The following is a 26,840-nucleotide window of genomic DNA, read 5'->3' on the forward strand; positions in this document are numbered from 1 at the left end:
TTATTCCAAATAAAATCTCTCCGTGCCTGTCCCGTGCTTCCCGGCTGGAAGCGATCCCACCCCGGTTCCTCCAGAGCGAATTCCTTCACGCCTCCTTTTGTGCAGGAAGCTCTGGAGTGGATTCACTTCAGTGCCAGATCCTCCTCTCAAGGAGGGGAATCACGGCCTGGAACGGGGATTTGCGCCCTGCTGGTTGCACAGGGAGAGGGGATGGATTCCCGCCGGAGAGGGAGGACAGGGATCCCAGCCCTGTGCTTGTGACAGGTGTGAGGACACGAGGGGCGTCACTTCACACCCCTGGACGTGTCACCTGGCCACCCTCAGCTCCAGAAGTGTCACCTGGCCACCCTCAGCTCCAGAAATGTCACCTGGCCACCTTCATCTCCAGAAATGTCACCTGGCCGCCTTCATCTCCAGAAATGTCACCTGGCCACCCTCATCTCCAGAAGTGTCACCTGGCCACCGCCACCTTCAGAAATGTCACCTGGCCACCTTCATCTCCAGAAGTGTCACCTCACTGTGGTTTTTATCTTATTCCCAGCTCTGGTTGTGCATCGTTCACTAATGAACTCCACCGCAAAAAAAGAAAAAAAATGAAAAAAAAATCCCAAATATTTTACACGAGGAAATGCATCAAAAATCCCTTCCAAACACGGTGTGATAACTTGGAACTTCAGGGAATGGAGGCTTCAGTACACACCAGTGCACACCAGCACACACCAGTACAAACCAGTATACATCAAAATACACCAGTACAAACCAGCACACACCAGCACACACCAGCACACACCAGCACATCCCAGTGCACACCAATGCACACCACCACACACCAATACACACCAGTTCACACCAGAGCACACTAGCGCACACCAATAAACACCAGTACACACCAGAATACACCAGTACAAACCAACACACACCAGTACACACCAGAACACACCAGTGCACACCAGTACAAACCAGTACACACCAGAGCACACCAGAACACACCAGTGCACACCAGTACAAACCAGTACACACCAGTCCACAGCACAGCATACCAGAGCACACCAGAAAACACCAGTGCACAGCAGAACACTCCAGAACACACGAGTACAAACCAGTACACACCAGTACACACCAGTGCACACCAGTGACACACCAGTGCTGCAATCCCCACCGCAGGGCAGGGACAGGGCCCGGCTGCGAGGGGAGGCTGTGGGCGCTGCCCTGGGTCTGGCTCCAGGTGAACCCTTCGGGCAGGATTTCTCTCTGCTCTGGGTGTGCACAGATGTTTCATTTCAGCGATTTGGCGGCTCTGCCTCGGCAGGTGACGGATTTATTCCCCATTTTTTAATGCTAGAAATGAGATCAGGAGGGAAGAACCTCTGGCTTTAATTAATTTGCTGTTTGAAGCGTTCAGCCCCGTGAGGAAGGCTTGGGTGAGAGCTGCATTTCTGCAGCCAGGGGAGCCTCCTGCTTCTAGGATGGATCAGAACCCGTCCATCAGGACCTGGACCTGGCTGACACCAACAAGGAGTCATCAGCAGGAGGAGAACCTCCCCTGGGGCTTCCCCTGCCACAGCAAGGCTGGACCAGCTGAGCCTGACTCTGCCTGGAGGAAAACACCAAGTGACACGGGAAGCATTGGATAAATCATCCTGGTCACTGGATTCAGCCCAAAATTCAGCCTGAGTGGGGCTGCACCACGGCATGGGTGAGCACAAGGCCTGGGTGGGGCTGGGAATGCCAGCTCTGACCTCCTCAAGGGACAAAACATTGATGGACTCCCTAAAGCTGCCTAAGAGCATCCAAAAAGTGCCTAAGAACACTCTAAACATGCTGTAAAACTGCCTAAAACTGCCCTAAGACAGCCTAAAACCACCTCAAAACATCCTAAAACTGCCTAAATACACCCAAGACTGCCTTAGAACACCCTAAAACCACCACAAAACACCCTAAAACTGCCTTGAAACACAGTAGAACTGCCTAGATACACGCTAAAACTGCCTCAAAACACCCTAAAACTGCCTCAAACCACCCAAGAGAGCCTGAAAACACCCTAAACATGCTGAAAAACACCCTAAAACTGCCCTAAGGCAGCCCAAAACCACCTGAAAACACCCTAAAACTGCCTTAAAACACCCCAGAACTGCCTAAATAAACCCGAGACTGCTTTAGAACACTCTAAAACTGCCTAAAAAGCACCCATGATTGCCTAAAAACAGCCTAAAACTGCCTTAAAACACCCTAAAACTGCCTAAATATCCTAGACTGCCTAAAGACACCCTAAATATGCTGAAAAAACACCCTAAAACTGCCTCAACACACCCTAAAACTGTCCCAAAACAGCTCAAACTTCCTTTAAATCACCCTAAAACTGCCCCCCAAACACCCTAAAAGCATTGCATTTCCTGGGTTTAAGAATTCAAACCTTCCAAACTCTGGTCATTTTTAAAGAATTTTTGGGTTAGAACTGCTCCAGGTTCGTTCTCCAGCGTAGCATCAAGTCCAGGGTGTAAAATCAGCCAGCGGATTATCTTTGGTCATTTTATTGAGAGGAGGAAATAAAAAAAATTAAATACCCAGTAGTCCTCTTTCCCTCTAAATCTCCTGGGGAGCTGAGAAGGACAAATCCCGGTGCTTTGTTTTAGCTCAGGCTTTTTAAAAAGCATTTTTTAAAAAAAAAAACATTTTCTGTGTCAGAGCTGGGCACCCCTTTGCTTTTGGGAGCTCAGGGCTCCTCCACCCCTGCACATCCCGAGGATTTTGGAGGGTGCAGCTTTTCAAACTCTGCTCATCCTTGTTGATGAGTAGAGTTTGAAATACATCAAAGACTAAATACACACAAGACTGCCTTAGAACACCCTAAAACCACCTCAAAACACCCTAAAACTGCCTTGAAACACAGCAGAACTGCCTGAATACACCCTAAAACTGCCTAAAACCACCCAAGACTGCCTAAAAACACCCTGAACATGCTGGAAAACACCCTAAAAGTGCCCTAAGACAGCCTAAACCCCCCTCAAAACACCCTAAAACTGCCTGAATACACCCGAAAACTGCCTAAAACCACCCAAGACTGCCTAAAAACACCCTAAACATGCTGGAAAACACCCTAAAACTGCCCTAAGACAGCCTAAAACTGCCGAAATACACCCAAGACTGCCTTAGAACACCCTAAAACCACCTCAAAACACACTAAAACTGCCTCAAAACACCCGAAAACTGCCTAAACCCACCCAAGACTGCCTAAAAACACCCTAAACATGCTGGAAAACACCCTAAAACTGCCCTAAGACCGCCTAAAATCACCTCAAAACACGTGTAAAAGAATATATATGTCTAAAAAGGAAAAAGTTTCCTACTGCAACTCCCCAACGTGAAGAAGCTGCCACAGCCCCTTTAGAGACAAAGAATAATGGCAAAGTCTAAATGGCAGCTCAAAGCTTGCAGCTCTCTCAGCTGGAGAAGAGGCAGAGAAATTCGTGTTTGAGCTGTCAGGTGGCCAAATCGAAGGGAGCCTTTCTGGGAGAGCGTTCCTGGAGCTCTCCGTGATTTATTTGCAGATGCTGAGAGACGGGAGAGGCCCGGAGTGAGTCTGGGGGCAGAAAGGGGCTGCTGTAAATCATTTTCCTGCCTTCCAAAGAGGATCCCAGAGAGGTTCATTACAGCCCCGAGGTGCCTTCCCCACTCTGCCCATTTTCCTCCCTCCCCCGTGGCTCTGTGGGGTCATTGCTGCCCTGGGTATCAGCAGAAGATGGGGAAAAATTTTGCACTTTTCTTTGCACAGATGTTTTTAAATCTGCTTTGGCATCTCTGGCTGTCACCTCACTTGTCTCAAAACACCCTAAAACTGCCTCAAAAGGCAGTAAAACTGCCTAAATATACACCAAAACTGCCTCAAAACACCCTAAAACTGCCCTAACACAGCCTAAAACCCCCTCAAAACACCCTAAAACTGCCTGAAAACACAGTAAAACCGCCTAAATATAAGTTAAAACTGCCTTAAGACAGCCTAAAACTGCCCTAAGACAGCCTAAAACCCCCTCAAAACACCCTAAAACCCCCTCGAAACACAGTAAAACTGCCTAAATACATGCTAAAACTCTCTCAAAACACCCTCAAACTGCCCTAAGACAGCCTAAAACCATCTCAAAACACCCTAAAACTGCCTCAAAACACAGTAAAACTGCCTAAATATACCCTAAAACTGCCTCAGAACCCCCTCAAACTGCCCTAAGACAGCCCAATTTAGGCGCCTCACATGCAGGGAGTGCACCAGGGGAGCAGCCAGCCCTGCCCCGCTGCCACTGCTCAGCCCTGACTGACTCCAGGGAGCAGCTGAAGCATCCCACGGGAGGCTCGGAAGTTCCCCAAGCTCTGGGCCTGGGCTCTGCTCGGGTCTAATCCATGTTTGGATCCAAAGGGACTTGCCTGATGCACGAGCAGCCCCCAAATCCAGCTCCTGGTGCTCCCAGGGTGAGGGTTCTGGTGTTATGGAATAATGGAATGGTTTGGGTTGGAATGGGCCTTAAATGCCACCCAGTGCCACCTCTGTGCCACGGCAGGGACACCTCCCCCTGTCCCTCCCACCCACGAGGCCCTGGGTGAGATGTCACCTTCACCAGCAGGAGAGAAGAAATGTTTCATTCTCTTTCCAATCTCCCCCTTGGCGCTTTTGCTGCTTCCAAAAATCCATGGGCAGAAGGGATGCACTGGTAAAGGATTCCCAAAAAACCCCTGGCTCACGGGGGTCCAGGTTTCTGGAATGTTTGAGAGTCACCTGAGGCATGATTTTCAATCTGGAAATAGCAGCAGCCCAATGAACCCTTCCGTAATTCCATCCTCTGTGCCTCGACAATTCCACACTCTCTGTCCCGAGCCTCAGCCCAGGAAAGGGGGGAAGAGCACCCTGAAAGTTCCCTCTGTGCCCCACCACCCTCCCCGTGGCTTTTAAACAGAGCCCCTGAGCTGGAGGTGAGCAGGGACAAGAGGGGAACCTCAGGAACGTCACCCTGCAGGTCTGAAGTGGATTGGATGCCAAGACATCATTAATTTCTGCCGTATCAGAAATTAAATTAAAGCCTTTGCAGCTCTGATGGGGAGGTCTCTCTGCAGAGCTCCATTAGCTCAATTCTCCTCTCTCTTCCAAGGCAGTTCCAGCACTAATTGAGCAGAATTCAACCCAGCTTTCCCTCCTGGTAATGTGGGTTCAGAGCTCATAATTGACCTGCTTTGCTGGCAGGGCAGGGAGCTCCAGCAGCCACTGCCTGACTGCAGCCTGTAATTACAGATTTCAGCCCTTGAAGGAAAATTTGAGGAGCTTTCTGTGCTGAGTTGAAAGTGTAAAAGAATATATATGTCAAAAAAGGAAAAAAAAAAAAAATAATAATTCCAAGCAAGTCTTTGAAACATCTGAGCAGAGTCATGGGAGGAAGCTCAGAACTTCCAGGCTGGTGGCACAACCCAGCTTCGGGGAGGAAGGTTTGGGTTGGGATCTCCTGGTAGGGTGACCAAGGAAGTTTTGGGTCATTCCCCTGGAGCTGTTGGATGGGACAGAGGCAACAGAGCAGATTTTCCATCCTAAAATCACCGTGGGCCACAGAAGCCCCGGGTCTGGAGGAGCAGGTGACCCGTGCAATGTTTGGGACTGGCGCTCCCTCCCAGCACATCCACAACTCCCTGTCCAGCAGCTGCCCAGGACACCCCAGTCCCCTGGCAGCCCTTTTTCCCATGGTCTGAGCTGCAGAGTGACCCTCTGGCCACCAGGACCTCCCCCACTGGCCACCATGACCTCCCCCACTGGCCACCAGGACCTCTCCCACTGGCCACCAGGACCTCTCCCACTGGCCACAAGTCCAGCCTGGTGTTTGCAGTGATCCCCCCGAGCTCAGCCCAGCCCTGTGGCAGCTGGGGGTGGGTGGTGGTTGCTGCTCCCTGTTGGAGCCCTGGGAATTCCAGGCTTTCTGTGCTGACAGGCACTGACCCTCAAGCAAACTGCATTGACCTGAGGCCGTGGAGAAGGCTCCAGAATTGAGTGACAGCACTGGGGCTGTGGGTGCTGACCCGCACTGCTCACCCAGGGGTGGCACTTTGGGTCTCCTCATCCTGTTTCGCCCCAAATGTCCCTCCCCAAACCCTCTGGATCCCTCCCTTCCCCAGCTGGGCTTCCTCTGCTGTTCAACCCCAAATGCCCTTCCCCTGACCCCAGGGGCCTCCAGTGACCCATCCCAGAGGGGATGGGACCCGTCCCTTCCCTGGCACAGCCGTGCCCCGGGGGCTGTCCCGGGCCAGGAGCCGGGCAGGGTGGCCCTTCCTCGGAGCCCATCCTGGGGGTCCCCTCCAGCACTGTGGGACTGGGCCTGGGATGGGCTGAGAGCCCCAGGAGGGGCCTGGGAGCAGCTGGGCTGGGTTTTATTTTTCATTAATTCCCCTGGAAGTGTCCGAGGCCAGGCTGGACAGGGACTGGGGACAAGGGCTGCAGGGACAGGAGCCAGGGAATGGCTTCCAGTGCCAGAGGGCAGGGCTGGCTGGGAGATTGGGCAGGAATTGTTCCCTGGCAGGGTGGGCAGGGGCTGGGCTGGAATTGCCAGAGCAGCTGTGGCTGCCCCTGGATCCCTGGCAGTGCCCAAGGCCAGGCTGGACACTGGGGCTGGAGCAGCCTGGGACAGGGGGAGGGGTCCCTGCCATGGCAGGGGTGGCACTGGGTGGGATTTAGGATCCACCCCACCCCTCCTGGGGTTCCCAGAGTGGAGAGGAGCCCTGCAGCAGAGCTGTGCCTGCACACCCAGCTCCACACGGGACACACCAGCCTCACCCCATTTCCCTTCCCCTGCGTTTTCCTTGGGTTATCCCCAGCACAGAGCGGGGACTGTGGAACCTGGGGATGCCCTGAGCTTGTGGCAGCCAGGTTCAAGGGGCTGCTCCTCCTCCAGCTTTTCTCAGGGATGTCAGGAGCAGCCCCAGCCCCATGCTGGGGACAAAACCTGCCCCAAAAACACCCCCGGGGCTGCAGGGATTGACACCTTTTGGGGTTTTTTGATGCTAAATGGTGACCTGAAATGGCCCACAGGGGCCTCAGCTGACCCTGGGTTTATCTGAGCTGGGTTTATCTTAATCTCCTCTCTTCCTTGGAGCAGCACCTCCCTGGCTGCAGCCCTTCAGAGCAGGTGCGAATCAGAGCAGAATCACAAGAAGAAAAGAAAAATACCCCAAAAAAATTTAAAAATAAAATAAAAAAATAAATTAAAAAAAAATCTGCCTTGCCAGGCAAGGCAGGGTTCAACTTGCACATGTGGGGCTGTTCCTGAAGCAGCCTGGCTGTTTCCTCCCTCTCCCAGAACAGAGCCGTGTCTCGTTTGATTAATAAAAGACGTGGCTGTCTCTCTTTTTTTTTTTTTTTTTGAAAATGTTATTAAAATCTACAGCGAGATTTTCATTGGCAACGAATTGCAGGGCTTAATTATGCACTGTGTTAACAGGCTGGGTGTTTTTACATGTCTGAGAGAGGCCACGTGCTCCCACACTCTCTGTGCAGATTAAATAACCAGACAAACGTACCCTTTACACCTTTTTATGGGATTGATGGAATTTTGGTGGATTGGACACTGCGAGGGTTTTCAGATCCCTGGATTTGAAGCCTCTCTGGGATATCAAACCCCTGGGGTTTGGAATTTGGGGATTTTTAAGGATTTCTAATCAGTGGGAGGTTGGAATGAGATGGTTTTTAAGTCTCTCTGACCCAAACCATTCTATGATTCTCTCACTCATCAGTATATGGAGATAAGGAAATGCTGCACTGATTTATAGAAATCCTTCACATCCATCTCAACAAATCACAAAAGCTGTTGTTCCCCACTCATCCCAGCAACATTTCTTGCACTTTACTGGGAAAAAACCCTGATTTTCTGCAGTTTGTTCACACCAACCCTTCCCTGTGGCTGCAGTGCCAGCCCAGCCAGCAGGTGACAAATGTCCCTGCCCCAGAGGCCACTGTCCCACCAGGGCTGCAGCAGAGGCCCCCAGACATTTCCCTGGGCTGTGGGCAGGGTTCACCCCTGGACAGGGCTCTGCCCTCCCAAGGGACCTCCACAGGACAGGATTTGTGTCTCTGTCTTTCAGCCTCGCCCCTGAGCTGTGACACCCAAATTTCCTCATCCAGCTGTGGCTGCCCCTGGATCCCTGGCAGTGCCCAAGGCCAGGCTGGACACTGGGGCTGGAGCAGCCTGGGACAGGGGGAGGGGTCCCTGCCATGGCAGGGGTGGCACTGGGTGGGATTTGGGGTCCCTCGCAACCCAAACCATTCCAGGATTTCCCATCCCACAACACAACAAACAGATCCAGCACTGTTGAATCACAGACCCACACAATTAATTAGGCTGGAAAAGGCCTCCAAGATCATGAAATCTGTGCCCAGGTTTGTCCCCAGCCCAGAGCCCCGAGTGCCACATCCAGGAATTCCTTGGGCACCTCCAGGGATGGGCACTCCAAACCTCCCTGGGCAGTTCCCATTCCTGAGCTCCCTTTCCATGGGGAAATTCCTGCTGCTGCCCACCCTGACCCTCCCCTGGCCCAGCCTGGGGCCGTTCCCTCTCCTCCTGTCCCTGTTCCTGGGAGCAGAGCCCGACCCCCCCGGCTGTCCCCTCCTGTCAGGAGCTGTGCAGAGCCACAAGGTCCCCCCTGAGCCTCCTTTTCTCCAGGCTGAGCCCCTTTCCAGCTCCCTCAGCCCCTCCTGGGGCTCCAGACCCTTCCCCAGCTCCATTCCCTGCCCTGGACTCGCTCCAGCCCCTCCAGGTCCTTCCATGAAGATTAAATTTGTCACACATTTCAGATTCACTGTTGGCTCCACCTGCACATCCCTGGCTCCACGGGAGCCTCCTGGTTTCAATATTCCCAACACAGGGAGCAGAATTTTGTTTTCTGTACCCAGAACAAACCTGAAAATGAACCTGCCCCACCTGACTGCTGGAAAATGCTGTTTATTCACCTCCTTAATTTTGCTTCTGTGGAATAACGATAATGATAATAATAATAAGAGAAGAAACAAGAAAACAACCAGGAAAAATTAAAGCCATTTTGTTTATCTGCATCAACATGAAATGGCAAACGAGGCCATTAAAACTTCAGAGTTAAAAAGTTGTAGCATCTTCCAGGATTAAATCAGAACTGGTCACATGGGTTTGAATCAAAAAAATTTGAAAACTCTGCCTGGCTCCCTGGCTGGGAGAAGCTGATTTTTGTTCCTATAAACAACAGCAGCGTGGAGAATAAACAAATAATATTCTAATTGCTTCGATGGCTGCAGAATGGAGCACAAGGCTGGATTAGAACTGAAAACAACCACGAATTCTGGAGATAAATTTCGTTAAAAGTAAAATGTTTCAAGAGCTGAGCGCTCCCCTGTTACAAATGTTAACATCACCTCCTTTTCCTGGTTTTTTTCCTCATTTTCCCCGGGTAGTGCCCGTGTTGCTCTAACACCTCGAGGCAAACCCACCCCCTGAAATTTCTCTTAACAACGTGGCTCAAATTTCCTGAGGATGCCCCACTGCTCACAGGGAATTTTAACGGCTCTGCCGCTCCTTTTCTTCAACACTCAAATATTGAAATGCATTTAAAAATCCCTGTGCCAGTCCTGGGCCTCCAGGAGCCTCAATTCCCCCAGTCTTTGATTGCCCATCTGGGGCTGAGCTTGAAATCCCTGGAATTGAAGCCTCTCTGGGATATCAAACTCCTGAGGTTTGGGAATTTGGTGATTTTTAAGGTTTTCCAAGCCTCTCTGGGCTATCAAACCCCTGAGGTTTGGGAATTTGGTGATTTTTAAGGTTTTCAAAGCCTCTCCAGGGATATCAAATCCCTGGGGTTTGGAATTTGGTGTTCTTTAAGGATTCCCAGCCCGTGGGAGGTTGGAATGAGATGGTTTTTAAGGTTCCTCCAACCCAAACCATCCTGTGATTCTCTAACTCATCAATATATGGAGAGAAGGAAAGCTTTTCCTCCAATCCTGACCATCTGTGGATGCTCCTCTGCACATTTTAATTTTTTTTTTCCTAAAACCCTCAAAGAATAATGGAGCCCTTCACCAAACCATGGGCAGACAGGGAATTGCCTCATCCACACGCACCTGGAAATACTTTGCAGAGCATCCTGGTAAAAAATTCCAGGAGAGGAACAACTTATCCCAAACACAAAGTATTCCCGAGCTGGCTGTGGAGAAAGGACAGTCCCTGGGCTGTTGTTGGTTTTCCCAATGGATTTTCCCAATCCATGCCAGTGTGTTTAAGGGATTATGGATGAATGGCAATAAAATACCAAGGATGACGTTTGGAAAAGCAGCTTCCCTTTCCCTGCTGGATCTGCTTGGGGATCTTTTGGGAATTGCTTTTGTTCCTTTGGGATCTGGGCCTTATGGATCTTCCAACACTTCCCAAAGGAAGAAATGCTCCAGCCTGGATACCCCGAATGCTTTTTGTTTGGAAACTGGAAGGTGGAAACATCCCAGTGCAGCTTAGGAAACCCTGGAGGATTTTGAGCTGAAATCCTTCCGTGTGAGGGGCTGAGGTTCCCAGAGAAGCTGTGGAACCCCTGGAAGTGTCCAAGGCCAGGCTGGAGCATCCTGGGACAGTCCCTGCCCATGGAATGGGATGGGATTTAAGGCCCCTTCCAACTCAAACCATTCTGGGGTTCCATGAACGAGTTTTGCCATGGAATTCCACCCAAAATCCCAACCAAAAGCGTGTTCCCTTCCCCGCTGGAACTCCCCAGGAAAACAGGGATCTGATCTTGGCTGGGCTAGACCTGGAGGCCCTTCCCTGGCTCAGGGCCGGGAACGCTGGGGCTGCAAATGCCAACGGATATTTTGGGATTACTCCGTGGAACTGCTAAGCCCAGCTGCCACAATATCTGCCCCTGGTTTGATTCTGCACTCGGGGGTTCCCAAAGGAAAGCGGAGCCTTTCCATTCCTAAAAGCTGGGATTTGGGAATGCCCAGCGGGAGGTCCGGGCGGGACACGGAGCCAGAAGGGTCTCACACGGGACCTGCTCGGCTCTGAAGAACAAAATCCTTCGGAATTTTTCTGAATTAATGCTCATTTCAACTCGAAACCCCCGTGGGACAGCTTTGCTTCCCAAGCAGCTCAGTGAGGCACGGAGGAGCATCTTGGGAGAAATTCTAAAAATAACCCCTCTGGTTGCCACAGCAAAGAACCCAAACACGCCCAAAAATATTTCAGTGCAAACAGAACCTGGAGTTCACTTTTTTCTGCCCCCTCTCCCAGCACCATGGCCTGCCACGGGTTTGGTTACAGGAACAGAGGATTCAAATTCAACATTTTTTCTCTCCACTGGGCTCCATCCATGCCCTACACCCCGTTTGAGCCTCGTTTCCTCACAGCTGCCCAGAGTTTCAGTCCTTTCAAACATAATTTCATAACTCTGAATGCAAAAAAACAACAAAAACTTCCTAATTTTGTCTCAGTGACCTCAGAGCCCAGGCACCCTGCAGGCCACCAAAAGAAGGGATTTTAGGAGCTGCTCTCTGCTTTTCCCAACCCTCCCCAGCCCCGGTACATTTGCAGATGCCAACCAAGGCTGTGGATTCCCTGTGGAGAAGGAATTGAAGGAATTGCTCACTGCCAGGGCGAGCTCAGAGAGCGGCTCCTGAGGATGGCTGAAATTCCTCCCTGCGAGGCTGGAATGTGAATTCAAGGATGATGTGGAGTGAAGAGTCCAGCCTTCCCCTCCTGAACATCAGGGATATTCAAAAGATGTTCAGAAGATGTTCAGAAGATACCCAAGGATGCTGCAGCGTCTTTGCTGTCCAGCTCCACCTCAGGGCCACGTCAGGCTCACATTTTGCACCAATTCCTGCTCCTCCCGAGCTGCTGCTCCCTCCTGGGCCAACCCCAGCTGCCACTTGTGCATCCCCACTGGGACTTTGCAGTCCAGCTCCACCAGCCAAGGCCCCAAACCCATCCTCTGTCCTCTCCAGCTCCTGCCAAGCAAGACCCATCAAAATCCAGGTCTCCAGGTGAGGATTGATTTGGGTTTGGCAGCTCCTGGAGCCACAAGGTGAAGCTTTGGGAACATCCTCACAGCTGTAGATTCAGGGATTCTAAGCTTTTGAATCACTGTCCCATTTCTTACACCAACACCTCTGGAATTAGGGACTCAGTTCTGAATTCTCCCCATTGTTCCCCTTTTTGATGCTTCGGGAATATCCTAGCAGCTCTGGGACTCAATTCTGAGTTTTTCCCATTCTTCCTCCATTTCTTGCTTTGGGAACATCCTGACACCTGTGGGATTGGGGACCCTTCAGAGTTTTCCCCACGTTCTCCCATTTCCCATTTTGGGAACAGCCCAGATGCTGTGGGATTAAGGACTCTCAGAGTGCTTCCCCATTCCCCATTTTGGGAAGATCCTCACAGCTGTGGGATGAGGTGCTCATCCAAGTTTTTCCCGTTGTTGCCCCGTTTCTCACTTTGGCAATGCATCAACAACTGCAGGGTTAGGGACTGTGAAAAAGCCTTTCCCATTTCTCACTCTGGGAACACACCAGGAGCTGTGGGAACAGGGACCCGGTTCTGAGTTTTCCCCATTTTCCCCCATTTCTCACTTTGGAGGAAGAGGAAGGCTGGAGCTGACTGGGGCCTCCTTCAGCCAGAGCCCAGGGAATCCCAGGATCACCAAGGCTGGACAAGAGCGAAGCCAACCACGAACCCAGCGCCACTAAACCATGTCCCAAATGCCACAGGAGGAACTCGGGGGGGTGGAAAGGTGAAGGTCAGGGCAGAGGTCAAGGTCACAGGTGAAGGTCACAGGTGAAGCTTAGAGCAGAGGTGAAGGTCACAGGTCAAAGTCATGGGTAAAGGTCAGAGGTCAAGGTTAGAGGATAGGTCAAGGCCACAAGAGAAGCTCAGAGCACAGGTGAAGGTCACTGGTGAAGGTTAAAGCAGAGGTCAAGGTCACAGGTAAAGGTCAGAGCAGAGGTGAAGGTCACAGGTCAAGGTTAGAGGAGAGGTCAAGGTCACAGGTCAAGGTCACAAGTGAAGGTCAGAGCAGAGGTCAGGGTCAGAGCAGAGATGAAGGTCACAAGTCAAGGTCACAGGTGAAATCAGAGCAGAGGTCAAGGTCACGTATGAAGGTCACAGGGCAAGGTCAGAGCAGGGGTGAAGGTCACAGGCAAAGTCAGAAGTGAAGCTCAGAGCTGCAGCACCCAGATCCTGGAGCCTCACCCACCTCCCTGCTGGAAGAGATCTCATCCCCCCCTCTGCATGTTCACTGCTCTCTTATCCGGTGAGAAATCCCAACAATCCCACACCCCAGTGCCCCACAGGCTCCAAAGTGGCAGAAATTGCTCTAAAAAATGTCTGTTCTGGGCAAAACTCTGCCAACAACAGTGCATGGGAGAAACCCCCGGGGTTAAACACCAAACAACCCCCAAAGGCTCCAAACCCCAGCGCCAGAGCCAGCCAGGGGGGCATTTTCAGAGCTCTCACACGGAGCCAGGGCCAGTCCAGGAAAAACAGGGAGAGAAACCGTGGCAGGTTTCCATGTGCCACCTGCACACACAGCACACACCGGCAGGGCCCTCAATAAACACACAGCCCTTTCCTGCCGGCAGGGAACAGCCCTGGCTTGTTCTCCCGGCCAGGCAGAGCTGCAGCTGCCGGCGGGTCAGGCCCGTCCAGGGCGGGACCCTCGCTGCCCCCTCCTCCCCCTGCTCTTTTTACAGTGTTTGTGGATTTCTGAATGAGGCATTGATGGTGCCCAAACCTCAGCTATCCACCTTGGAGGGAGAGCTAAAATTAGCATGGAGTTTATTCCCCGAGCTGTCAGGAGGGAGGACAGCGCATGTGGGATGCTGGAGATCTGGCAGGCAAAACAGCATTCCCAAAAAAGCCAGGGGCTGTGCTGCACCCCTTGTGAGGGTTTGTGGGTTTGCACACACCCCACATCCCCACTTATCCTAAAAACTCGGTTATTCCTGCAAAGTCCTGCAGGGTTAAGCTGTGCCAGCACATCCAAGCAGAGAGGAAGAACTCTGGGAGCAGAGGAAGAATTGAGGTGAAACACATGAGCAGTGACTGATTTCAGTTTCCATCCCAGCCAACCCCAAATCATTTTGAAGGCAATAAATACAGAAATATAAATACTTCTTATTTATTATAAATACTACTTATTTATTACTGAAGTAATAAATACTTTATCATGGAGAAATAGGCAGGGCTGCATAGAGCACGACATTTTACCAGCAAAGAATCAGTGGGAAAGGAAAAGGAACTTTATTTTCACTTCAAATGGGATCAGGGAATTCATGGCCAGAGGTGTCCAGGGTGCAGGAGAGAGGGAGGGGTCAGGAAAATCCCAGAGCAACTGAGTAAGGGAAGCAGAACCTCCTCGGCTGGAGAGAAACCGGGGGAGTGTGGGTTTGTCCAGCTGGAGCAGAGCACGCTGAGGGCAGAGCTCAGGGATCTGCAGCTCCTCCCGAGGGGCAGCTCCCATCCCTGCCCTGGGACAGGGACAGCACCCAGGGCACGGCTGGAGCTGGGCCAGGGCAGGCTCAGGCTGCAGAGCAGGGAAAGGTTCTTCCCCCAGAGGTGCTGGCACTGCCCAGGCTCCCCAGGGAATGGGCACGGCCCCGAGGCTGCCACAGCTCCAGGAGCCTTTGGACAGCGCTGCAGGGATGCACAGGGGGGATTGTTGGGGGGTCTGGGCAGGGACAGGGGCTGGACTGGATGATCCCTGTGGGTCCCTTCCCACTCTGGATATTGTGTGATCCTCTTCTGGGATTCCCTAATCCATCACCCGGGGTTATCTGTGGATAACCTGGGCACCCCTCAGCACCCACCAGCGCCAGGGCTGGCACCCCGTGTGGCACAGCCCCTCCTCTCCCTTCCCAACCTTGCTTACATTTCACCTCCTCCACTCGGCTTCCAGAGTCCAACAAAACTGAATCCCAGCACGTCTCGAGTTCATTAATGAGCTCCCATTCCGAGCCCGTGCCGAGGGCAGGGAGCCACCCCCGAGGAGCAGCACAGCCCCCGCCCCAGCTCACACCTAAGGCTTCACCCCAAAGCCCTCGGGGCTCTCCCCTCCCCGATCTCCCCGCTGGAAGAGCTCCTGTGGGTGTGACCAGCGATGTCCTGGTGTCAGCCCCGCTCCCCTCCCACCCTCAGCAGCAGAGTGGGGAAATTCAGGGGTTTTCACCAAAACTGATGACCTGTGGTCATACAATCCATTTGCTCCAACTACAAACTACAGCTTTTTGTTCCCTCCTCAGTAAAGGATTTTTTTTATTATTATTCCCCGTGGCAAAGAAACCACTAAACTATTTTTGGTTGGGTTTTTTTTTTTCCCCACCATGAACAAGCTGTGCGAATTCAGCAGAAGCGGGGCTGTTCTGACAGGCCAGAAGCTTTCCCTCCCCGCACCGCTCTCCCTTCGCTGCCGGCTGATTCCCAGCCGAGCTGACAGCGGAGCATCCTCGCACCCTGCGCTGTCCCCGCGCGTCCCCCGCCGGCCCGGGTGGCCCCGGTGACACCGGGAGCTCCCGGGGACCGCGGCACGGGGGGTGTTTCCCCTCTCCCTGCTCAGCATCTCCTCTCGGGGTAATTAATTCTGATCTCACAGAGCCTCATCAGCTCTGTCTGCTGCCGGCCTGGGCGGGGCCCCGCTCCGGAGCGGTTATTTACAAACAATCTGCGGCCAATTTAAACCCCATTTAAACCCCATTTAAACCCAGTTTAAACCCCATTGTGGCGCGCTCCAGCTGCCCGAGGAGTTGTTACTCAGCTCCTGGCCCCGCACCAAAATTGGCGATGACAGATTGCCAAAAAGGACGGCGAGGGAGCGGCTGCGGGGCGGCCCGACGACACCGCAGATGAATTTATCGGATTTGCTGTCCCGCTGCCGCCGGGAGCGGAGGGCAGGAGCCGGGCCCGGCTGCAGGGACACGGCTCGGGAAGGGAAAGGTCGGGGATAATCAGCTCAAAGCGCGGGTGGAGGCGGCTCCGAGCTGTCAGTGCTGCTCCCGGGGAGCACAGGCTGTGCCCTGCAGTCAGCGCTCAGCCAGGGGCTCCCCACGAGCGCCCCGAGCACCCCCGAGTCCTGCCTAGAGAAAGCTGTGCCTTCTGCAGGGGCAGCACCTGGGCCAGGCCGAGCCTGACAGCCTGTGCCACCGCATTATACCCGGGGAGAAACCCCACAGCCTGGGGAAATACCCTAGAGCCTGGGGAGATGCCCCACAGCTTGGGGAAACACCCCACAGCGTAGGAAAATATTCCACAGCCTAGGAGAATGCACCACAGCTTGGGAAGGTGCCCCACAGCCTGGCTGCAGCCCAGGGCCGTGCATCCCTCCAGATAAAGCTCCCAACCAGGGGGCAAACAATCCCATTTTCCACTCCAGACCCGTGCTCATCTGGCTCACATCAGTCCTTAAAATCCACCCAGCACTGGCACCAGACCCAGAATTGAGTCCCCAAAATGTCCTGGGGCAGTTCATGTCCATGCCCAGCAGCACCGGGCTCTGCAGGAGCTCCATGAGCAGCGCTTTACTCCCACAAACTTCCCCCAAAGCTGGGCAGGCAGCAACCCCCAGGAAGGCAAAACTTCACCAGCAGACTGAGACTTTGTGAGGTTTGCCAGGGGAAAAGGCAGAGCTGCAGGGCAGGTGGGATTTGGGAACTGCTGGTCGTGTTCAAGGGAGTAGATGCAGCAGCAGCTTCTGTTTCTCAGTATTTTACATTTTCAGCTGATGAATAAAGAGCCAGGAGGAAAATCACGGCAGCAGGAGCTGCCAGCTGCAGCAAACCGAGACTGCTGGGACCAGCAAACCACAGTGAACACCTGAATGGGGTCACCTACAAACCAAACTGGAGCCCTCTGGCAGCAGAGACAAAACAAAAACCCAATCCTGGACCAGTCCTTTCGCCTCAGAACATCTTTTAATGCTCAGTCACCAATGCCTGCTCTGGGAACTGCAACCCCCTGGGGCTGGGTCACCTCAGAGGGGCACAAAACCTGCAGGAAGCCCCTAGAAAGCAAAGAACCCACCACAAACCCAGGCTCGATCCCAAAGCCGTGAGGGCTCTGTGATCCCCACACCCTAAAATCCCTGGGGCAGGCGCTGGGGCCACGGCTGAGCTCTTACCTGTGGGAGAGCTGCTACAGGTGCATCCTCTGGGAGGTGGAGGAGACTCAGGTGTTCAGAGGAAAAGGGTGCCTGGGGTGGGAAAGAAGAGACGATGGTGAGCTGAGGCAGCTTGGAAAGGGCATCACTGTATCCCAGAGACATTCCCAGCCTCCCAAATCAGGGACTTTATTCCTTGATCCCAAATCAGGGGGTTTATTTCTTGCTCCCAAATTAGGGACTTTATTCCTTGATCCCAAATCAGGGATTTTAGTCCTTGCTCCCAAATCAGAGATTTTATTTCTTGCTCTCAATTCAGGGACTTCATTCCTTCCTCCCAGATCAGGGATTTTAATTTCCCTTCCAACCCAAACCATTCTGGGATTCCACCTTGAGCCAGTTTGGGGCTGGGGGTGGCTCCCAGCTGAGCCCTCAGTGTGGCTCTGGTGTCACTGGGTGTGTCAGGGGACAAGGGACAGACGGAAGGGGCTGAGGGGGAGCAGGAGCCTTTCCCCAGCTCAGGCTGTTCCAGCCCTGCAGGGGTCCCTGAAGGGTGGGACCCTGCTCAGAGCACAGCCCCATCCTCACCCTCTCCCACCAGGATATCCCATCCTGATTCTCACTGTCCCCACTGACCCAGCTCCACAATTCCTGCACTTTTTTGTGGGGTGGGAAAGGAGGCAGAGAATCCCAGAATGGTTTGGGTTGGAAAGGAAATTAAAGTTTATCCATCCCACCCCTGCCATGGGCAGGACACGTTCCAGGATCCCAGGTGGCTCCAACCTGGCCTGGGGCACTGCCAGGGATCCAGGGGCAGCCACGGCTGCTCTGGGAATCTGTGCCAGGCCCTCAGCACCTTCCAGTGCTGGGTGATGCCAGCTGGGGGGGGCAGGGATGGGGAGAGGGGTGGAGGGGACTGGAGGCACCCAGTGTCCCCTTGGTGCCACCTGGGGGCAAGAAATAGGGCAGAAGGAAGGAAAGCAGCAGAAACACGGGCTGGGGGTTGTGCAGGAGTGACCTGAGTGGGATTTCTGTGGTTGGGCAGTCCTGGCAGATGTGTTCACACCCCTGTGGCAGCAGAGCCTGGCCCTGGCAGGGGAGCAGAGCTGTGTCCTTGTGTCCCTCCTGGAGGGTGACAGGCACAGGGGGCTGTGGACCAGTGTGCCCACAGCCCCATCCAAACTGGTTTTCCTGTGCCCACAGCCCCATCCAAACTGGTTTTCCAGCCCCTCCTCCTGCAGGGGAGCTGGAACCAGGGGTGTAGCAGCTGGGGCGATGCCTTGCTCTGCTGCTTCCCCCTTCCCACCCTTCCTTCTCCCGGCCCCTCCTTTCCCCTGGTGTGACTCCCTTGCTCATCAGCCCTGCCCCAAATCCGAGCTTTTCTGCCCCAAACCCGGGAGGGTAGTCACTGCCCACGCACAGCCGCTGCCCCCTGTCCCCTGTCCCCTGTCCCCTGTCCCCTGTCCCTGCTGGTGTCCGGGGAGGGCAGGCACGGCAGGGCTGGCTCCGGCACAGCACTACTCTGTTTCACCTCCTCCAGTGCTTGGAAAACATTCGGAGGGAGCCAGGCGGGAGCGCGCACATTCCAGCTCCAGAAATAGCCCGGCTCTGCAGAGCTCCGGAGCTCGCGTGGAGCTGCTCAGCCTCGCCCTGTGCGGGGAGCAGCGCCGGGATGGCAGAGCAGGGATCCTGCAGCCTGGGATGGATCCCTGCGGGAAGGATCCCAGATCCCAGGACGGATCCCTGCGGGAAGGATCCTGCACAGGACTCCCCCATTCCTGGATGGATCCCTGTGGGCAGGATCTCCCATCCCGGGATGAATCCCTGTGGGCAGGATCCCCCATCCCGGGATGGATCCCTGTGGGAAGGATCCCCCATCCCGGGATGGATCCCTGCGGGAAGGATCCTGCACAGGACTCCCCCATTCCTGGATGGATCCCTGTGGGAAGGATCCCCCATCCCGGGATGGATGATTTCAGGCTCTGAGGGCAGGTGAACAAAGCTGGGTTCGGTTTCCCAGTGTGGTTAATGAGCTCCTTTGTGCCTGGGACACGGAGCTGAGCTGAGCTGAGCTGAGCTGAGCTCAGGCCCGGCCGGAGCTGCCTGTCAGGGGAAGCTTCCCAAGAGCTCTGCAGGGCCAGCACAGGGCAGGGGTTTGCCCTGGGAGCCGCTCTGAGCAAAACTCGCCGGATTCTGGTGATGCAGAGAATGCCTAATGCACAGAGGAGATGGAACTTACAGTGGGAGTGGGGTTCAGGCTGGAGATCGTGAAATTGTGAACAACTGAACCAATGATGGGTGCGAAGGAACTTAAATCCCACCCAGTGCCACCCCTGCCATGGCAGGGACCCCTCCCCCTGTCCCAGGCTGCTCCCAGCCCCAGTGTCCAGCCTGGCCTTGGGCACTGCCAGGGATCCAGGGGCAGCCACAGCTGCTCTGGCAATTCCAGCCCAGCCCCTGCCCACCCTGCCAGGGAACAATTCCTGCCCAATCTCCCAGCCAGCCCTGCCCTCGGGCACTGGAAGCCATTCCCTGGCTCCTGTCCCTGCAGCCCTTGTCCCCAGGCCCTCTGCAGCTCTCCTGGAGCCCCTTCAGGCCCTTCCAGGGGCTCTGAGCTCTCCCTGGAGCCTTCTCCTCTCCAGGGGAGCACCCCCAGCTCTCCCAGCCTGGCTCCAGAGGGGCTCCAGCCCTGCAGCAGCTCCGGGGCTCCTCTGGGCTCTCTCCAGCAGTTCCAGGAGCTGCCAGTGTTGGAATTCCCAGGGCTGGGGCAGCTCTGCAGGTGGGAATCACCTGAGTGGGGCAGAGGGGCAGAGGGGCAGAGTCCCCCCTCCCCTGCTGCCCACACTGGGGGCTCAGCCCAGGTTTGGGGGTGGCACCTGCTGTCCCCGCCCTGTCCCAGCTTTGGCCAGGGTCACGCCGGGTCAGGCAAGAATCTCCATCCCTGATTTGTCACCTGCAGCTGCCCCTGGCTCCAGGGGCTTTGCTGGCAGCATCACTGAGCTTTTTGCCCTTCATTCCTTATTTAAGGCTCTGGGTTTTTTTGTTGGGAGGGGGGCAAAGAGAGAGAAAGCCCAGGATCCATCAAACACCAGCCCAGCACCCAGCCCTGTGTCACTCTTTTCCCTTTAAGAATCTTTTCCATCATTAATCCACACTTTCTGAAATGAGGATTCTTCATTCCTGATTTAAGGCTATGTTTTATTGGAGCGAGGGGGACAAACAAAACAGGATCCATGAAAACACCAACACAGGACTGAGATCTTTCTGACACTCTTTCCCCCCTCTCTTTTTCCATCATTACTCCACAGTTTTTGCCCTTCACTCCTCATTTAGGGCTCCAATTTTTTTGTTGGGAGGGGGACAAACAGAGCCCAAGATCCATCAAACACCAGCCCAACACCAAACCCTTTCTGACTCTCCTTTCCCACTCTGTTTTTCCATTATTACTCCACACTTTTTGCACATCATTCCTGATCCAATTCTCTTTATTTTGGAGGTGGGGGGAGCCCCAGGGCAGCCCTTTCCCTGCCGGGTTGCAGCCCCACCGAGGTGCTTTGGCTGCTGCCGAGCAGAGCCCGGGATCCATCCAAACTCCGTGCCGGTTGTCATGGCAACCCGCACGTGTGTCAGTGTGTGCCTGGCGAGCATCCTCCATCCCGGGTTGTCACGGGCAACGCCAGCCCGCTCCCGGCCCAGGCGCAGCCCCGGCCCGCCCGCTGCCACCTGGAGGCAGCAGGGGTGTCCCGAGATGTCCCCGAGCTCGGCTCGGGGCGATTTTCTCTCTCCCGGGTGCTCCTTTCAGGCTGCCCCAGCCCCTGGCTCCGTCCCAAACAGATGGTGGCGAGGAAAGGCCAAACCCGCCTGAGCCCCCCCTGAACCCGGAGCCCTGCCCAGACCCCCAGAGGCAGCAGATGGCCGAGGCACGAGGTCAGGGCTGGGCATGGAGAAGCCCTGCAGGAGGTTTGGGGTGCCAGGCTCTGGGGTGTGGCACAAGCAGGGTGGCACAGCAGCATCAGGCACCGTCCCCGGGCAGGGGTTTGAGCCGTGGGACTGCCTGGAAAGACTGGGTTTGGCTTGAAATGATAAAAGATATCACAGCTGGGTGATGCTGCAAAGATCAGCCCTCCCGCTGCTCCAGCTCTGTCAATGCCCCCATCAAAATCTCCAGCAGAACAGGGAAAAAAGGATAAAAAAAGAGGGGAAAAAAAGGGAAGGAGCAAGCACAGATCCAAGTGCAGAAACAAGAGCAGGGCAAAATCCCAGGAAAGCAGCAATGCTGTTACATAAAACTGTTCACAGCAACTTCTGGGATGCTGGGCTGGCCCCAGGCTGCTCTGGAAGCCTGGGCCAGAGGATCAAAGAGAAGGCACAGCAGAATCAGCTCCTTCATCCCTCCACGTTTTGGGGATTTTGGCCAAATGCCTCGAGGTGATGCTGCAGAGCCTCCTCTGCATGGGAATATAATCCCAAAACTCTTCCTGTGCCCATTTGGGGTGAGGGTTTCCTGCTAAAAGTTGTGGTTAAAGCCCATGTTCAGCTCTCAGCAGTCTGAGATTGAGGATTCTGGAAGCACTGATCCCCTTGGAGAAGTTAAAGAAAAAACTGCATGTTTTGTTTAAGTCCAAAAAAAGAAAAAGGAAAAAAAAAAAAAAAAAAGGAAGTGTGAGGGAATAAAAACCTGCAAATAATTGATGGGTGGAAACGCCAGATTGAAAAGAAATTTCTGGGGAGTTGTGTTTTGCTAATGAGGCAGGTTGTGGGAAGGAGGATTCAGCCTGAGAATCACAAAAACAAACTCCCAGAGAGGAGGGTGGCACAGTGCCCTGAGGACAGCAGGGCCAGGAATGGGTCCCTAGGCTGGGGTAGAGCTGATTTCACCTTCCTTTTCCCCCTCTGGAGCCCAGAGATCTCCAGCAGCCCCTTTCCTCAGCGGATTCCTTATGGAAAAGTGGATTTTTATCTGTTCTCTTTCCATCAGGATTCCCAAACCCTGCTTCCCTGGGCACAGCAGCAGCTCCCGGCCCTGAGTCCAAAAAGAGCCCAGTGCCACCCAGCAGGACACAAACACCCTCTGGAATTCCCTTTTCCCATGGGAATTCCATCTGCACTGGCACAGACAGCAAACACAACCCGAGGGCAGCGTGTCCGTGCCATTCCTGCTGTTCCTGCGTGTTCCCCTTTTTCCCAGCTGGAAAAAGGAGGAATGTGTCTCCCACCCTTTAGCACCACGAGGTCAGCTCAATTAAAGCCAATAATCTGATTGCCTCTAATCATTTAATTCAGCTTCTCTTTCCTGACTCTCTCCATGCATTAATTCCCGGCACAAAGCACTGCCTTGACAAACTTTCATCGGGAATTCATCCCCATGTTGTTATGAACAAGTTTATTGGTTAATCAATTGTTACCATGTTCTGTTAATTGTTAAATGTTACCATGTCAAATGTTGATCACCAAGATGAATGCATAGACTCTGTTAATCACCCCTATTGTTAATTACCCTAACCAACAGTCCCTTACCTGTTCCTTTATCTTTTGGGTATTGCCTCTGCTGCTCCCCCAAATGATGCACAATATGCAAATGAAGGGACACTGGGACACTGGGTACTGATAAAGAACCCTTGAGACAACGAGCCAGTGCAAAATCCAAGACTGGAAATAGCACCCCCAGACTGGCGTAGAGTGGAGAAGATAAAACCACCAACCAAAGCAACTCCACCGTGTCGCCGTGACCTCAACAGTTCTCCACCTGCAGGACACCCCCGGGCAAGGAGCCCAAAGTTGGTGTTCCCAGGCCCGCCCGTGAGGAGGCAGCCCCAGCTCTGCTGGGTATCAGAGCTGCCCCCTCCTCCTGCCCGGGGCCGAAGGGAGCAGCGGCGGTGTGCGCGACCCCGCGGGGCCACACAGAGCTGAACTCTTCATAAAGGCATCAAAAAGGAGCAGAGCTCCTTGCTCGGTTATTTCAATGTCAAGGCAAAAAACTGCAGGAATCCCCCATGGTCCCCTTAATCCTCTCCTCGGCCTCTCGGCCCCTGCCTGAGCATCCCTGGAGAGGCAGGAATCCGTGAGGAACACCTGGAGCAGCCCCCTGCAGGTGACACCCCTGCCGTGCTGGGGGAGCTCTGGGGACAGGAGCTGGGAAGGGGCTGCTCCAGGGGCTGCTCCCAGCACAGGGAGGGATCAGGGACACTCCAAACCCCGCTCAGCTCGTAGGGAATGAGGTGAAGAGAAGGAAGACAACACCAGAGAGGAAAACAGCTCCCATTTCTGGCTCTTCTAAAGGCTGATATTCTGCTTTATATTCTATTTTTATTCTATTTTTATTCTATTTATATTCAAAATCTATTATATCAATATATCAATATATCAATATATCAATATATTAATACATTAATACATTATATTATATTATTATATTAATACATTATGCATGATGCATTATATTTATTATATTTATATTTATATTTATATTTATATTTATATTTATATTTATATTTATATTTATATTTATATTTATATTTATATTTATATTTTAAATATGTTTTAAATATATTTTAATTAAAATATATATTTAGATATGTAAATATGTCTAATATATAAATATATTTCTAATATATTTTAAATATATAAAAATATATCTATTTAAAACATATCTAATATATTTATATAGAATGTATGTAAAAAATTTATATTATGTATATAATATTATATTTATACATAAAATATAGAGATCTTTTAAAATATAAATATATTTTTAAATATATTTAGATTTTTATATTCTTCTGCTGATATTCTGTAATATTCTGATTACCCTGCTGCCAAATAAACCCCAAACTCAATGCGAGCAGGACCCAGACTATAAATCAGCGTGCCCTGTCACCCCTAGGGGACACTCAGGAAAGCTGTCCACACACAGCCCTGCTGTGACAGTGGATTTTGTCACCCCTTGGGGACACTTTGGGAGCCTCTCCACCCACACCTGCTGTAAAAGCAGATTTTGTTCCCCCATCAGAGACACCTTGGAAAGCTCTGCACACAAACCTGCCCTGAGTGCAGATTTTGTCACCTCCTGGGGACACTGAAAGCCCTCCACACACAAACCTGCCATAAAAGTGGATTTGTCACCCCTTGGGGACACTTCAGGAGCCTCTGCACACAAACCTGCCCTGGGTGCAGATTTTGTTCCCCCTCAGAGACACTTTGGAAAGCTTTCCACACCAAACCTGCCCTGGTTGTGGGTTTTGTCACCCCTTGGGGACACTTTGGGAGCCTCTCCACACACAGACCTGCCATAAAAGTGAATTTTGTCACTCCTCGGGGCCACCTTGGGAGCCTCTCCGTACAAAAACCTGCAGTAAAAGTTGATTGTGTCACCTCCCAGAGACACTTTGGAGTCCTCTCCACACACAGCCCTGCCCTGGGTGCAGATTTTGTCCCCCCTCAGGGACACTTTTAACCCTTCTGTGTCAGGAGTGCAGAGCTGGGGTGCCCAGCACTGCCCAGCTCAGCAGCAAAGGGAATAATTGGAATTTACCAGGGGGATCCAAACGCATGGATGCGTTTCCTGGCAGTGCCTCCCACTGCCAGCAGCACCTCAAACGATCACCAACCCCAAAAATGCCATGAGAAGCCTCCCCTGGCCCCAGGGAACGGGAGGGGAGTGAGGGAGGTGGGATTGGATTTTCCAGGGAGAGGACAGCAATGTCTGGGACTGCCCCATCCAGAGCCCAGCCTCGGGAGGGTTTTGCTGCAGCCTCGAAAATAACCCAGGGGGAGAGCCAAGTTCACTTCCAGCTCTGCGAGGCTGAGCTCTCCCAGCTCCTCCCCATGCCAGGAGCTCTGCAGGACCCGAGGCTGAGTTATTCCCTGGGAGGACGCCCTCGGAAAACTCCCGGAGTCACAGGTAAGGATCCCACTGCTCCCCAAATCCAGTTTAATCCAACCACTCCGTACATCTGGAAAACCTAAACTTGCCTTTTCCCAGCAGTGATATTTCAGCCTGATTTAGAGTTCAGGGAGTAAAAGTGGGGTGGGAGCCCAGTTTTCCTGTTTAAGTGGAGGAAAAAAAGATGCAGGGAAATGTCACAGATGACTCTGGCAGGTTTGCATTGGAGCCTCTGGAATTTGGCGACAAAAATCAAAGGAATGAGAGAGGAAATGCTCCCTAAAGGCTGATCCTGATGGGCTTTCACCTTCCCCTGGCAAAATGTAAATAAATGCAAAACTTTCAGTGTGATGAACTAAATTATCATCTCTAAACGATCCCAGCGTTTTCCAAGGCCACTCGTTGCTTCTTGGGAATGATTTCACTGCCATGAAGGAAGGGATGAATGGGGATGTTACTCATGGAAAACACAGCTCGTTCATAACTTCATTTTAGACACTTAAATTAGCAAGGATCAGCTCAGTCCGACTGGGATAATAATTTTAGCAGCAGAGTCAGAAAAGCAAATGCAAAATCAATGCCTCACCCCAAGTAAAAATTCCCCCTCTCAGCTCCACGCTCCAGCTGGAAATTTGTCATGGCAGAAGTCCTGGATTTGGGGAAGGGGATCTTTACAGCTCCCAGGAAAACTGGCTCTGAGACACGCCTGAGAATCCTCACCTGCACTCGGGGCTCCAGCTCCGGCTCCTCTGGCTCTCCTACCCCTGGATTTGGGACACCATTTCAGGGAGGCACCAGGGTGGTGCCCTGCTTCCCAAAAACGCAAGAATGCATCTGTGTGGCTGAATTTAGACCACTTTTCACTGCGTTTTTATGGGAAAAAAAATAAAATTCCTACCCCTGGCAGTGCCCAAGGCCAGGCTGGACAGGGCTGGGAGCAGCCTGGGACAGGGGGAGGTGTCCCAGCCATGGCTGAGGTGGCCCTGGGTGGGATTTAAGGTCCCTCCCAACTCAAACCAGTTTGGGATTCTCTGAAAGAAGGACGAAATGGCATGGCCCCTTAAGAAGGGATGTCAGGAACACCTTTCACAGCTCCTGGAGCAAGCCCTGGGAGTGCCACGATTTCCAGGATTGAGCAACATCTCCCATTGATCTGGAGAGGGAGGCAAACAAAATCCAGCACGGATAAGAGGGAAGGGAGGTTGCACAAGATCCTGGCCCAGCTGGGCCTCCAGGGCTCAGGTTAAAGTTGGCAAATGTCCCCAGGCCGTGGCAGGAGCTGGGGGTGCCTGTGACAGGTCCTGCTGCTGGCCCAGCTCCCCCCCGGACTCCTGGATTTCCCCAGGGCTGGGCAGGCTGGGAATGAGCTGGTGGAGCTAATTAGAAAATTGACTTCTGGACCCCCAGAAACTGTCCCTGGAGCTGCGGAATCCTGGAACCATGGAATCCTGGAATCCTGGAATCATGGAATCATGGAATCCTTGATGTTGGGATGAACATCCCAGATCTGTGAGTCCAACCACCAGCCCAGCACCACCACTGTGGCCACCACTGAGCCATGACCTCAAGTGCCTCATGCATGGAATTTTTGATTCCACCATCCAAGGCTGGATCGCCCATGAAGACATTTTTCCTAAAATCCCACCTAAACTCCTCCTGGTGCCACTTGAGGCCGTTCCCTCTCCTCCTGTCCCTGTTCCTGGGAGCAGAGCCCGACCCCCCCGGCTGTCCCCTCCTGTCAGGAGCTGTGCAGAGCCACAAGGTCCCCCCTGAGCCTCCTTTTCTCCAGGCTGAGCCCCTTTCCAGCTCCCTCAGCCCCTCCTGGGGCTCCAGACCCTTCCCAGCT

The 26,840-nt window shown here is 53.1% G+C and overlaps 1 protein-coding gene across 1 annotated transcript in view; it reads right to left on the reverse strand.

The window, feature by feature from the left end:
- The window catches only part of HIVEP3 (HIVEP zinc finger 3), a 252,550-nt gene that overhangs the window by 117,650 nt on the left and 108,060 nt on the right, over positions 1 to 26,840 (reverse strand). Inside the window, exon 3 of the mRNA XM_063418863.1 lies at positions 17,134 to 17,205. The gene's annotated coding sequence lies outside the window, so the exon portion shown is untranslated. The remainder of the gene's footprint in view (positions 1 to 17,133; positions 17,206 to 26,840) is intronic.

This window comes from Prinia subflava, chromosome 24 (assembly GCF_021018805.1).
Source record: "Prinia subflava isolate CZ2003 ecotype Zambia chromosome 24, Cam_Psub_1.2, whole genome shotgun sequence".
Lineage (NCBI taxonomy): Eukaryota > Metazoa > Chordata > Aves > Passeriformes > Cisticolidae > Prinia > Prinia subflava.